This window comes from Anomaloglossus baeobatrachus, unplaced genomic scaffold, assembly GCF_048569485.1.
Source record: "Anomaloglossus baeobatrachus isolate aAnoBae1 unplaced genomic scaffold, aAnoBae1.hap1 Scaffold_419, whole genome shotgun sequence".
In the NCBI taxonomy this organism is placed as follows: domain Eukaryota; kingdom Metazoa; phylum Chordata; class Amphibia; order Anura; family Aromobatidae; genus Anomaloglossus; species Anomaloglossus baeobatrachus.
Window position 1 is genome coordinate 241,892 of NW_027443525.1, and position 13,623 is coordinate 255,514.

A 13,623-nucleotide genomic window follows, 5' to 3' on the forward strand; every position below is an offset into this window, starting at 1 on the left:
GCCCACTGCAATGAATCTGAATAACTCCTCCTTTAGGGCGCAAGCAACTCCCCTCCCCCTTGCAGTCTTTCCAATTCACGATACAAAAAGACGGACAGGACAGGTTGCCTGACTTTCCGTCACTGCCACCCTTTGCCATCCTTACCCGTAGAAAGCCCTTTCATCATCCCCAAACCCTAATCTTTTCCCTTTCCTTCCCAGCCCCCAAACCCTGCCCTCTGTACCTTTCTCACCACCCGCTTCCCTTCTCCTGTCATCCCCCTACCACCCGGGAAAAAAAGAGATTGCCCCCTCCTTCCACTAGCCCACCCTCCCACCCAAAGAACAACTTCTTCTGCGCAGCTTGTTTTCTAGGCAGCAGCGCTATTGTGATGTCATCGGGGGGCATTGTGACAAGCCGCCAGTGTTCCGTCTCTTCATGTTGTGCACTGTTCAAACCGAAAATACATCAACAGGCAGGCTACAGAAAAGCTTACTAACAAAGGTTAGAGAGGGGCTTTCTCAGAGGGCTTTTTACAGTTTGTCTATTCCCAATTAGCCGGTTTAGTATACTTAATGAAAGTACTAATTCTTTCATAGGCCGCCCATTCTTAGTATTTGACGTTCAGGTAACAACAGGTAACTTTATTTGGAGTGGAAGCAGAGAGATAACACCAGATGCCAATTGTAGATCCTCTCACACCTGTGGTCACTGCAGCATCTGACTCCACTTTGTCCAAAAGGGATCTATTCCATTCAATTACACATGATCTAGATTAGACTGACAACAAGATACTGCACGGGACATAGCAGAGTTGGTGAAGTTGAGTGGTGATGAGTTTGCTATTTGGATGAATAAAGCAAGTAAAAAGTGTGTTAGATAAAAATTCATTTCAATTCGCTAATCGGGCTAATATGAATCAGGTGAATCGAGTTCTGCTTTTGGAAACTGGGTTAAGAAGGGGTGCACCGTTCCTGGAGGTACTGCAATACCAGGTCAATGCGTGGAGTGGACAGAGCAAGCTCTTTTTCCATCTCCCTGTTCTAAAAATCCATTTAATATATGGTCCCCAGATAGGGGACGTATCAGATATTAAACTGATAAGAACAGATACTACACTTGATCTTAGCCAAAAGGCCGAGAAGCGATAACCAGAATTGGTTTGGGCCTCGAGTGGCACCCTGGCCTATGCCGGACACATCTTAGGGAGAGAGAGCGAGAGGGAGACAAACCCACGCCTACACAAGACATTTTGTCACCCAAGCCAACCCTTGAAAAGGCTGCTTTGCAGAGCAAAAACAAGAAGAATGGTGCGTTTTGCAGCCGCCGCCCACTGCAATGAATCTGAATAACTCCTCCTTTAGGGCGCAAGCAACTCCCCTCCCCCTTGCAGTCTTTCCAATTCACGATACAAAAAGACGGACAGGACAGGTTGCCTGACTTTCCGTCACTGCCACCCTTTGCCATCCTTACCCGTAGAAAGCCCTTTCATCATCCCCAAACCCTAATCTTTTCCCTTTCCTTCCCAGCCCCCAAACCCTGCCCTCTGTACCTTTCTCACCACCCGCTTCCCTTCTCCTGTCATCCCCCTACCACCCGGGAAAAAAAGAGATTGCCCCCTCCTTCCACTAGCCCACCCTCCCACCCAAAGAACAACTTCTTCTGCGCAGCTTGTTTTCTAGGCAGCAGCGCTATTGTGATGTCATCGGGGGGCATTGTGACAAGCCGCCAGTGTTCCGTCTCTTCATGTTGTGCACTGTTCAAACCGAAAATACATCAACAGGCAGGCTACAGAAAAGCTTACTAACAAAGGTTAGAGAGGGGCTTTCTCAGAGGGCTTTTTACAGTTTGTCTATTCCCAATTAGCCGGTTTAGTATACTTAATGAAAGTACTAATTCTTTCATAGGCCGCCCATTCTTAGTATTTGACGTTCAGGTAACAACAGGTAACTTTATTTGGAGTGGAAGCAGAGAGATAACACCAGATGCCAATTGTAGATCCTCTCACACCTGTGGTCACTGCAGCATCTGACTCCACTTTGTCCAAAAGGGATCTATTCCATTCAATTACACATGATCTAGATTAGACTGACAACAAGATACTGCACGGGACATAGCAGAGTTGGTGAAGTTGAGTGGTGATGAGTTTGCTATTTGGATGAATAAAGCAAGTAAAAAGTGTGTTAGATAAAAATTCATTTCAATTCGCTAATCGGGCTAATATGAATCAGGTGAATCGAGTTCTGCTTTTGGAAACTGGGTTAAGAAGGGGTGCACCGTTCCTGGAGGTACTGCAATACCAGGTCAATGCGTGGAGTGGACAGAGCAAGCTCTTTTTCCATCTCCCTGTTCTAAAAATCCATTTAATATATGGTCCCCAGATAGGGGACGTATCAGATATTAAACTGATAAGAACAGATACTACACTTGATCTTAGCCAAAAGGCCGAGAAGCGATAACCAGAATTGGTTTGGGCCTCGAGTGGCACCCTGGCCTATGCCGGACACATCTTAGGGAGAGAGAGCGAGAGGGAGACAAACCCACGCCTACACAAGACATTTTGTCACCCAAGCCAACCCTTGAAAAGGCTGCTTTGCAGAGCAAAAACAAGAAGAATGGTGCGTTTTGCAGCCGCCGCCCACTGCAATGAATCTGAATAACTCCTCCTTTAGGGCGCAAGCAACTCCCCTCCCCCTTGCAGTCTTTCCAATTCACGATACAAAAAGACGGACAGGACAGGTTGCCTGACTTTCCGTCACTGCCACCCTTTGCCATCCTTACCCGTAGAAAGCCCTTTCATCATCCCCAAACCCTAATCTTTTCCCTTTCCTTCCCAGCCCCCAAACCCTGCCCTCTGTACCTTTCTCACCACCCGCTTCCCTTCTCCTGTCATCCCCCTACCACCCGGGAAAAAAAGAGATTGCCCCCTCCTTCCACTAGCCCACCCTCCCACCCAAAGAACAACTTCTTCTGCGCAGCTTGTTTTCTAGGCAGCAGCGCTATTGTGATGTCATCGGGGGGCATTGTGACAAGCCGCCAGTGTTCCGTCTCTTCATGTTGTGCACTGTTCAAACCGAAAATACATCAACAGGCAGGCTACAGAAAAGCTTACTAACAAAGGTTAGAGAGGGGCTTTCTCAGAGGGCTTTTTACAGTTTGTCTATTCCCAATTAGCCGGTTTAGTATACTTAATGAAAGTACTAATTCTTTCATAGGCCGCCCATTCTTAGTATTTGACGTTCAGGTAACAACAGGTAACTTTATTTGGAGTGGAAGCAGAGAGATAACACCAGATGCCAATTGTAGATCCTCTCACACCTGTGGTCACTGCAGCATCTGACTCCACTTTGTCCAAAAGGGATCTATTCCATTCAATTACACATGATCTAGATTAGACTGACAACAAGATACTGCACGGGACATAGCAGAGTTGGTGAAGTTGAGTGGTGATGAGTTTGCTATTTGGATGAATAAAGCAAGTAAAAAGTGTGTTAGATAAAAATTCATTTCAATTCGCTAATCGGGCTAATATGAATCAGGTGAATCGAGTTCTGCTTTTGGAAACTGGGTTAAGAAGGGGTGCACCGTTCCTGGAGGTACTGCAATACCAGGTCAATGCGTGGAGTGGACAGAGCAAGCTCTTTTTCCATCTCCCTGTTCTAAAAATCCATTTAATATATGGTCCCCAGATAGGGGACGTATCAGATATTAAACTGATAAGAACAGATACTACACTTGATCTTAGCCAAAAGGCCGAGAAGCGATAACCAGAATTGGTTTGGGCCTCGAGTGGCACCCTGGCCTATGCCGGACACATCTTAGGGAGAGAGAGCGAGAGGGAGACAAACCCACGCCTACACAAGACATTTTGTCACCCAAGCCAACCCTTGAAAAGGCTGCTTTGCAGAGCAAAAACAAGAAGAATGGTGCGTTTTGCAGCCGCCGCCCACTGCAATGAATCTGAATAACTCCTCCTTTAGGGCGCAAGCAACTCCCCTCCCCCTTGCAGTCTTTCCAATTCACGATACAAAAAGACGGACAGGACAGGTTGCCTGACTTTCCGTCACTGCCACCCTTTGCCATCCTTACCCGTAGAAAGCCCTTTCATCATCCCCAAACCCTAATCTTTTCCCTTTCCTTCCCAGCCCCCAAACCCTGCCCTCTGTACCTTTCTCACCACCCGCTTCCCTTCTCCTGTCATCCCCCTACCACCCGGGAAAAAAAGAGATTGCCCCCTCCTTCCACTAGCCCACCCTCCCACCCAAAGAACAACTTCTTCTGCGCAGCTTGTTTTCTAGGCAGCAGCGCTATTGTGATGTCATCGGGGGGCATTGTGACAAGCCGCCAGTGTTCCGTCTCTTCATGTTGTGCACTGTTCAAACCGAAAATACATCAACAGGCAGGCTACAGAAAAGCTTACTAACAAAGGTTAGAGAGGGGCTTTCTCAGAGGGCTTTTTACAGTTTGTCTATTCCCAATTAGCCGGTTTAGTATACTTAATGAAAGTACTAATTCTTTCATAGGCCGCCCATTCTTAGTATTTGACGTTCAGGTAACAACAGGTAACTTTATTTGGAGTGGAAGCAGAGAGATAACACCAGATGCCAATTGTAGATCCTCTCACACCTGTGGTCACTGCAGCATCTGACTCCACTTTGTCCAAAAGGGATCTATTCCATTCAATTACACATGATCTAGATTAGACTGACAACAAGATACTGCACGGGACATAGCAGAGTTGGTGAAGTTGAGTGGTGATGAGTTTGCTATTTGGATGAATAAAGCAAGTAAAAAGTGTGTTAGATAAAAATTCATTTCAATTCGCTAATCGGGCTAATATGAATCAGGTGAATCGAGTTCTGCTTTTGGAAACTGGGTTAAGAAGGGGTGCACCGTTCCTGGAGGTACTGCAATACCAGGTCAATGCGTGGAGTGGACAGAGCAAGCTCTTTTTCCATCTCCCTGTTCTAAAAATCCATTTAATATATGGTCCCCAGATAGGGGACGTATCAGATATTAAACTGATAAGAACAGATACTACACTTGATCTTAGCCAAAAGGCCGAGAAGCGATAACCAGAATTGGTTTGGGCCTCGAGTGGCACCCTGGCCTATGCCGGACACATCTTAGGGAGAGAGAGCGAGAGGGAGACAAACCCACGCCTACACAAGACATTTTGTCACCCAAGCCAACCCTTGAAAAGGCTGCTTTGCAGAGCAAAAACAAGAAGAATGGTGCGTTTTGCAGCCGCCGCCCACTGCAATGAATCTGAATAACTCCTCCTTTAGGGCGCAAGCAACTCCCCTCCCCCTTGCAGTCTTTCCAATTCACGATACAAAAAGACGGACAGGACAGGTTGCCTGACTTTCCGTCACTGCCACCCTTTGCCATCCTTACCCGTAGAAAGCCCTTTCATCATCCCCAAACCCTAATCTTTTCCCTTTCCTTCCCAGCCCCCAAACCCTGCCCTCTGTACCTTTCTCACCACCCGCTTCCCTTCTCCTGTCATCCCCCTACCACCCGGGAAAAAAAGAGATTGCCCCCTCCTTCCACTAGCCCACCCTCCCACCCAAAGAACAACTTCTTCTGCGCAGCTTGTTTTCTAGGCAGCAGCGCTATTGTGATGTCATCGGGGGGCATTGTGACAAGCCGCCAGTGTTCCGTCTCTTCATGTTGTGCACTGTTCAAACCGAAAATACATCAACAGGCAGGCTACAGAAAAGCTTACTAACAAAGGTTAGAGAGGGGCTTTCTCAGAGGGCTTTTTACAGTTTGTCTATTCCCAATTAGCCGGTTTAGTATACTTAATGAAAGTACTAATTCTTTCATAGGCCGCCCATTCTTAGTATTTGACGTTCAGGTAACAACAGGTAACTTTATTTGGAGTGGAAGCAGAGAGATAACACCAGATGCCAATTGTAGATCCTCTCACACCTGTGGTCACTGCAGCATCTGACTCCACTTTGTCCAAAAGGGATCTATTCCATTCAATTACACATGATCTAGATTAGACTGACAACAAGATACTGCACGGGACATAGCAGAGTTGGTGAAGTTGAGTGGTGATGAGTTTGCTATTTGGATGAATAAAGCAAGTAAAAAGTGTGTTAGATAAAAATTCATTTCAATTCGCTAATCGGGCTAATATGAATCAGGTGAATCGAGTTCTGCTTTTGGAAACTGGGTTAAGAAGGGGTGCACCGTTCCTGGAGGTACTGCAATACCAGGTCAATGCGTGGAGTGGACAGAGCAAGCTCTTTTTCCATCTCCCTGTTCTAAAAATCCATTTAATATATGGTCCCCAGATAGGGGACGTATCAGATATTAAACTGATAAGAACAGATACTACACTTGATCTTAGCCAAAAGGCCGAGAAGCGATAACCAGAATTGGTTTGGGCCTCGAGTGGCACCCTGGCCTATGCCGGACACATCTTAGGGAGAGAGAGCGAGAGGGAGACAAACCCACGCCTACACAAGACATTTTGTCACCCAAGCCAACCCTTGAAAAGGCTGCTTTGCAGAGCAAAAACAAGAAGAATGGTGCGTTTTGCAGCCGCCGCCCACTGCAATGAATCTGAATAACTCCTCCTTTAGGGCGCAAGCAACTCCCCTCCCCCTTGCAGTCTTTCCAATTCACGATACAAAAAGACGGACAGGACAGGTTGCCTGACTTTCCGTCACTGCCACCCTTTGCCATCCTTACCCGTAGAAAGCCCTTTCATCATCCCCAAACCCTAATCTTTTCCCTTTCCTTCCCAGCCCCCAAACCCTGCCCTCTGTACCTTTCTCACCACCCGCTTCCCTTCTCCTGTCATCCCCCTACCACCCGGGAAAAAAAGAGATTGCCCCCTCCTTCCACTAGCCCACCCTCCCACCCAAAGAACAACTTCTTCTGCGCAGCTTGTTTTCTAGGCAGCAGCGCTATTGTGATGTCATCGGGGGGCATTGTGACAAGCCGCCAGTGTTCCGTCTCTTCATGTTGTGCACTGTTCAAACCGAAAATACATCAACAGGCAGGCTACAGAAAAGCTTACTAACAAAGGTTAGAGAGGGGCTTTCTCAGAGGGCTTTTTACAGTTTGTCTATTCCCAATTAGCCGGTTTAGTATACTTAATGAAAGTACTAATTCTTTCATAGGCCGCCCATTCTTAGTATTTGACGTTCAGGTAACAACAGGTAACTTTATTTGGAGTGGAAGCAGAGAGATAACACCAGATGCCAATTGTAGATCCTCTCACACCTGTGGTCACTGCAGCATCTGACTCCACTTTGTCCAAAAGGGATCTATTCCATTCAATTACACATGATCTAGATTAGACTGACAACAAGATACTGCACGGGACATAGCAGAGTTGGTGAAGTTGAGTGGTGATGAGTTTGCTATTTGGATGAATAAAGCAAGTAAAAAGTGTGTTAGATAAAAATTCATTTCAATTCGCTAATCGGGCTAATATGAATCAGGTGAATCGAGTTCTGCTTTTGGAAACTGGGTTAAGAAGGGGTGCACCGTTCCTGGAGGTACTGCAATACCAGGTCAATGCGTGGAGTGGACAGAGCAAGCTCTTTTTCCATCTCCCTGTTCTAAAAATCCATTTAATATATGGTCCCCAGATAGGGGACGTATCAGATATTAAACTGATAAGAACAGATACTACACTTGATCTTAGCCAAAAGGCCGAGAAGCGATAACCAGAATTGGTTTGGGCCTCGAGTGGCACCCTGGCCTATGCCGGACACATCTTAGGGAGAGAGAGCGAGAGGGAGACAAACCCACGCCTACACAAGACATTTTGTCACCCAAGCCAACCCTTGAAAAGGCTGCTTTGCAGAGCAAAAACAAGAAGAATGGTGCGTTTTGCAGCCGCCGCCCACTGCAATGAATCTGAATAACTCCTCCTTTAGGGCGCAAGCAACTCCCCTCCCCCTTGCAGTCTTTCCAATTCACGATACAAAAAGACGGACAGGACAGGTTGCCTGACTTTCCGTCACTGCCACCCTTTGCCATCCTTACCCGTAGAAAGCCCTTTCATCATCCCCAAACCCTAATCTTTTCCCTTTCCTTCCCAGCCCCCAAACCCTGCCCTCTGTACCTTTCTCACCACCCGCTTCCCTTCTCCTGTCATCCCCCTACCACCCGGGAAAAAAAGAGATTGCCCCCTCCTTCCACTAGCCCACCCTCCCACCCAAAGAACAACTTCTTCTGCGCAGCTTGTTTTCTAGGCAGCAGCGCTATTGTGATGTCATCGGGGGGCATTGTGACAAGCCGCCAGTGTTCCGTCTCTTCATGTTGTGCACTGTTCAAACCGAAAATACATCAACAGGCAGGCTACAGAAAAGCTTACTAACAAAGGTTAGAGAGGGGCTTTCTCAGAGGGCTTTTTACAGTTTGTCTATTCCCAATTAGCCGGTTTAGTATACTTAATGAAAGTACTAATTCTTTCATAGGCCGCCCATTCTTAGTATTTGACGTTCAGGTAACAACAGGTAACTTTATTTGGAGTGGAAGCAGAGAGATAACACCAGATGCCAATTGTAGATCCTCTCACACCTGTGGTCACTGCAGCATCTGACTCCACTTTGTCCAAAAGGGATCTATTCCATTCAATTACACATGATCTAGATTAGACTGACAACAAGATACTGCACGGGACATAGCAGAGTTGGTGAAGTTGAGTGGTGATGAGTTTGCTATTTGGATGAATAAAGCAAGTAAAAAGTGTGTTAGATAAAAATTCATTTCAATTCGCTAATCGGGCTAATATGAATCAGGTGAATCGAGTTCTGCTTTTGGAAACTGGGTTAAGAAGGGGTGCACCGTTCCTGGAGGTACTGCAATACCAGGTCAATGCGTGGAGTGGACAGAGCAAGCTCTTTTTCCATCTCCCTGTTCTAAAAATCCATTTAATATATGGTCCCCAGATAGGGGACGTATCAGATATTAAACTGATAAGAACAGATACTACACTTGATCTTAGCCAAAAGGCCGAGAAGCGATAACCAGAATTGGTTTGGGCCTCGAGTGGCACCCTGGCCTATGCCGGACACATCTTAGGGAGAGAGAGCGAGAGGGAGACAAACCCACGCCTACACAAGACATTTTGTCACCCAAGCCAACCCTTGAAAAGGCTGCTTTGCAGAGCAAAAACAAGAAGAATGGTGCGTTTTGCAGCCGCCGCCCACTGCAATGAATCTGAATAACTCCTCCTTTAGGGCGCAAGCAACTCCCCTCCCCCTTGCAGTCTTTCCAATTCACGATACAAAAAGACGGACAGGACAGGTTGCCTGACTTTCCGTCACTGCCACCCTTTGCCATCCTTACCCGTAGAAAGCCCTTTCATCATCCCCAAACCCTAATCTTTTCCCTTTCCTTCCCAGCCCCCAAACCCTGCCCTCTGTACCTTTCTCACCACCCGCTTCCCTTCTCCTGTCATCCCCCTACCACCCGGGAAAAAAAGAGATTGCCCCCTCCTTCCACTAGCCCACCCTCCCACCCAAAGAACAACTTCTTCTGCGCAGCTTGTTTTCTAGGCAGCAGCGCTATTGTGATGTCATCGGGGGGCATTGTGACAAGCCGCCAGTGTTCCGTCTCTTCATGTTGTGCACTGTTCAAACCGAAAATACATCAACAGGCAGGCTACAGAAAAGCTTACTAACAAAGGTTAGAGAGGGGCTTTCTCAGAGGGCTTTTTACAGTTTGTCTATTCCCAATTAGCCGGTTTAGTATACTTAATGAAAGTACTAATTCTTTCATAGGCCGCCCATTCTTAGTATTTGACGTTCAGGTAACAACAGGTAACTTTATTTGGAGTGGAAGCAGAGAGATAACACCAGATGCCAATTGTAGATCCTCTCACACCTGTGGTCACTGCAGCATCTGACTCCACTTTGTCCAAAAGGGATCTATTCCATTCAATTACACATGATCTAGATTAGACTGACAACAAGATACTGCACGGGACATAGCAGAGTTGGTGAAGTTGAGTGGTGATGAGTTTGCTATTTGGATGAATAAAGCAAGTAAAAAGTGTGTTAGATAAAAATTCATTTCAATTCGCTAATCGGGCTAATATGAATCAGGTGAATCGAGTTCTGCTTTTGGAAACTGGGTTAAGAAGGGGTGCACCGTTCCTGGAGGTACTGCAATACCAGGTCAATGCGTGGAGTGGACAGAGCAAGCTCTTTTTCCATCTCCCTGTTCTAAAAATCCATTTAATATATGGTCCCCAGATAGGGGACGTATCAGATATTAAACTGATAAGAACAGATACTACACTTGATCTTAGCCAAAAGGCCGAGAAGCGATAACCAGAATTGGTTTGGGCCTCGAGTGGCACCCTGGCCTATGCCGGACACATCTTAGGGAGAGAGAGCGAGAGGGAGACAAACCCACGCCTACACAAGACATTTTGTCACCCAAGCCAACCCTTGAAAAGGCTGCTTTGCAGAGCAAAAACAAGAAGAATGGTGCGTTTTGCAGCCGCCGCCCACTGCAATGAATCTGAATAACTCCTCCTTTAGGGCGCAAGCAACTCCCCTCCCCCTTGCAGTCTTTCCAATTCACGATACAAAAAGACGGACAGGACAGGTTGCCTGACTTTCCGTCACTGCCACCCTTTGCCATCCTTACCCGTAGAAAGCCCTTTCATCATCCCCAAACCCTAATCTTTTCCCTTTCCTTCCCAGCCCCCAAACCCTGCCCTCTGTACCTTTCTCACCACCCGCTTCCCTTCTCCTGTCATCCCCCTACCACCCGGGAAAAAAAGAGATTGCCCCCTCCTTCCACTAGCCCACCCTCCCACCCAAAGAACAACTTCTTCTGCGCAGCTTGTTTTCTAGGCAGCAGCGCTATTGTGATGTCATCGGGGGGCATTGTGACAAGCCGCCAGTGTTCCGTCTCTTCATGTTGTGCACTGTTCAAACCGAAAATACATCAACAGGCAGGCTACAGAAAAGCTTACTAACAAAGGTTAGAGAGGGGCTTTCTCAGAGGGCTTTTTACAGTTTGTCTATTCCCAATTAGCCGGTTTAGTATACTTAATGAAAGTACTAATTCTTTCATAGGCCGCCCATTCTTAGTATTTGACGTTCAGGTAACAACAGGTAACTTTATTTGGAGTGGAAGCAGAGAGATAACACCAGATGCCAATTGTAGATCCTCTCACACCTGTGGTCACTGCAGCATCTGACTCCACTTTGTCCAAAAGGGATCTATTCCATTCAATTACACATGATCTAGATTAGACTGACAACAAGATACTGCACGGGACATAGCAGAGTTGGTGAAGTTGAGTGGTGATGAGTTTGCTATTTGGATGAATAAAGCAAGTAAAAAGTGTGTTAGATAAAAATTCATTTCAATTCGCTAATCGGGCTAATATGAATCAGGTGAATCGAGTTCTGCTTTTGGAAACTGGGTTAAGAAGGGGTGCACCGTTCCTGGAGGTACTGCAATACCAGGTCAATGCGTGGAGTGGACAGAGCAAGCTCTTTTTCCATCTCCCTGTTCTAAAAATCCATTTAATATATGGTCCCCAGATAGGGGACGTATCAGATATTAAACTGATAAGAACAGATACTACACTTGATCTTAGCCAAAAGGCCGAGAAGCGATAACCAGAATTGGTTTGGGCCTCGAGTGGCACCCTGGCCTATGCCGGACACATCTTAGGGAGAGAGAGCGAGAGGGAGACAAACCCACGCCTACACAAGACATTTTGTCACCCAAGCCAACCCTTGAAAAGGCTGCTTTGCAGAGCAAAAACAAGAAGAATGGTGCGTTTTGCAGCCGCCGCCCACTGCAATGAATCTGAATAACTCCTCCTTTAGGGCGCAAGCAACTCCCCTCCCCCTTGCAGTCTTTCCAATTCACGATACAAAAAGACGGACAGGACAGGTTGCCTGACTTTCCGTCACTGCCACCCTTTGCCATCCTTACCCGTAGAAAGCCCTTTCATCATCCCCAAACCCTAATCTTTTCCCTTTCCTTCCCAGCCCCCAAACCCTGCCCTCTGTACCTTTCTCACCACCCGCTTCCCTTCTCCTGTCATCCCCCTACCACCCGGGAAAAAAAGAGATTGCCCCCTCCTTCCACTAGCCCACCCTCCCACCCAAAGAACAACTTCTTCTGCGCAGCTTGTTTTCTAGGCAGCAGCGCTATTGTGATGTCATCGGGGGGCATTGTGACAAGCCGCCAGTGTTCCGTCTCTTCATGTTGTGCACTGTTCAAACCGAAAATACATCAACAGGCAGGCTACAGAAAAGCTTACTAACAAAGGTTAGAGAGGGGCTTTCTCAGAGGGCTTTTTACAGTTTGTCTATTCCCAATTAGCCGGTTTAGTATACTTAATGAAAGTACTAATTCTTTCATAGGCCGCCCATTCTTAGTATTTGACGTTCAGGTAACAACAGGTAACTTTATTTGGAGTGGAAGCAGAGAGATAACACCAGATGCCAATTGTAGATCCTCTCACACCTGTGGTCACTGCAGCATCTGACTCCACTTTGTCCAAAAGGGATCTATTCCATTCAATTACACATGATCTAGATTAGACTGACAACAAGATACTGCACGGGACATAGCAGAGTTGGTGAAGTTGAGTGGTGATGAGTTTGCTATTTGGATGAATAAAGCAAGTAAAAAGTGTGTTAGATAAAAATTCATTTCAATTCGCTAATCGGGCTAATATGAATCAGGTGAATCGAGTTCTGCTTTTGGAAACTGGGTTAAGAAGGGGTGCACCGTTCCTGGAGGTACTGCAATACCAGGTCAATGCGTGGAGTGGACAGAGCAAGCTCTTTTTCCATCTCCCTGTTCTAAAAATCCATTTAATATATGGTCCCCAGATAGGGGACGTATCAGATATTAAACTGATAAGAACAGATACTACACTTGATCTTAGCCAAAAGGCCGAGAAGCGATAACCAGAATTGGTTTGGGCCTCGAGTGGCACCCTGGCCTATGCCGGACACATCTTAGGGAGAGAGAGCGAGAGGGAGACAAACCCACGCCTACACAAGACATTTTGTCACCCAAGCCAACCCTTGAAAAGGCTGCTTTGCAGAGCAAAAACAAGAAGAATGGTGCGTTTTGCAGCCGCCGCCCACTGCAATGAATCTGAATAACTCCTCCTTTAGGGCGCAAGCAACTCCCCTCCCCCTTGCAGTCTTTCCAATTCACGATACAAAAAGACGGACAGGACAGGTTGCCTGACTTTCCGTCACTGCCACCCTTTGCCATCCTTACCCGTAGAAAGCCCTTTCATCATCCCCAAACCCTAATCTTTTCCCTTTCCTTCCCAGCCCCCAAACCCTGCCCTCTGTACCTTTCTCACCACCCGCTTCCCTTCTCCTGTCATCCCCCTACCACCCGGGAAAAAAAGAGATTGCCCCCTCCTTCCACTAGCCCACCCTCCCACCCAAAGAACAACTTCTTCTGCGCAGCTTGTTTTCTAGGCAGCAGCGCTATTGTGATGTCATCGGGGGGCATTGTGACAAGCCGCCAGTGTTCCGTCTCTTCATGTTGTGCACTGTTCAAACCGAAAATACATCAACAGGCAGGCTACAGAAAAGCTTACTAACAAAGGTTAGAGAGGGGCTTTCTCAGAGGGCTTTTTACAGTTTGTCTATTCCCAATTAGCCGGT

General features: G+C 46.9%; 10 non-coding genes across 10 annotated transcripts; all 10 read right to left on the reverse strand.

Annotated features, from left to right (window-relative positions):
- Positions 1-938: 938 nt before the first annotated feature.
- On the reverse strand, positions 939-1,129 carry LOC142278578 (U2 spliceosomal RNA). Its single transcript, XR_012741401.1, has one exon. It is a non-coding gene; the product is annotated as a U2 spliceosomal RNA (small nuclear RNA).
- A 1,117-nt stretch (positions 1,130-2,246) lies between these two features.
- LOC142278579 (U2 spliceosomal RNA) lies at positions 2,247-2,437 on the reverse strand. The gene has a single exon (XR_012741402.1). It is a non-coding gene; the product is annotated as a U2 spliceosomal RNA (small nuclear RNA).
- Positions 2,438-3,554: 1,117 nt separating this feature from the next.
- LOC142278580 (U2 spliceosomal RNA) lies at positions 3,555-3,745 on the reverse strand. Its single transcript, XR_012741403.1, has one exon. It is a non-coding gene; the product is annotated as a U2 spliceosomal RNA (small nuclear RNA).
- Positions 3,746-4,862: 1,117 nt separating this feature from the next.
- On the reverse strand, positions 4,863-5,053 carry LOC142278581 (U2 spliceosomal RNA). The gene has a single exon (XR_012741404.1). It is a non-coding gene; the product is annotated as a U2 spliceosomal RNA (small nuclear RNA).
- Positions 5,054-6,170: 1,117 nt separating this feature from the next.
- LOC142278583 (U2 spliceosomal RNA) lies at positions 6,171-6,361 on the reverse strand. The gene has a single exon (XR_012741405.1). It is a non-coding gene; the product is annotated as a U2 spliceosomal RNA (small nuclear RNA).
- A 1,117-nt stretch (positions 6,362-7,478) lies between these two features.
- Positions 7,479-7,669, reverse strand: LOC142278584 (U2 spliceosomal RNA). The gene has a single exon (XR_012741406.1). It is a non-coding gene; the product is annotated as a U2 spliceosomal RNA (small nuclear RNA).
- Positions 7,670-8,786: 1,117 nt separating this feature from the next.
- On the reverse strand, positions 8,787-8,977 carry LOC142278585 (U2 spliceosomal RNA). Its single transcript, XR_012741407.1, has one exon. It is a non-coding gene; the product is annotated as a U2 spliceosomal RNA (small nuclear RNA).
- A 1,117-nt stretch (positions 8,978-10,094) lies between these two features.
- LOC142278587 (U2 spliceosomal RNA) lies at positions 10,095-10,285 on the reverse strand. Its single transcript, XR_012741409.1, has one exon. It is a non-coding gene; the product is annotated as a U2 spliceosomal RNA (small nuclear RNA).
- Positions 10,286-11,402: 1,117 nt separating this feature from the next.
- Positions 11,403-11,593, reverse strand: LOC142278588 (U2 spliceosomal RNA). The gene has a single exon (XR_012741410.1). It is a non-coding gene; the product is annotated as a U2 spliceosomal RNA (small nuclear RNA).
- A 1,117-nt stretch (positions 11,594-12,710) lies between these two features.
- On the reverse strand, positions 12,711-12,901 carry LOC142278589 (U2 spliceosomal RNA). Its single transcript, XR_012741411.1, has one exon. It is a non-coding gene; the product is annotated as a U2 spliceosomal RNA (small nuclear RNA).
- Between the last annotated feature and the right edge of the window lie 722 nt (positions 12,902-13,623).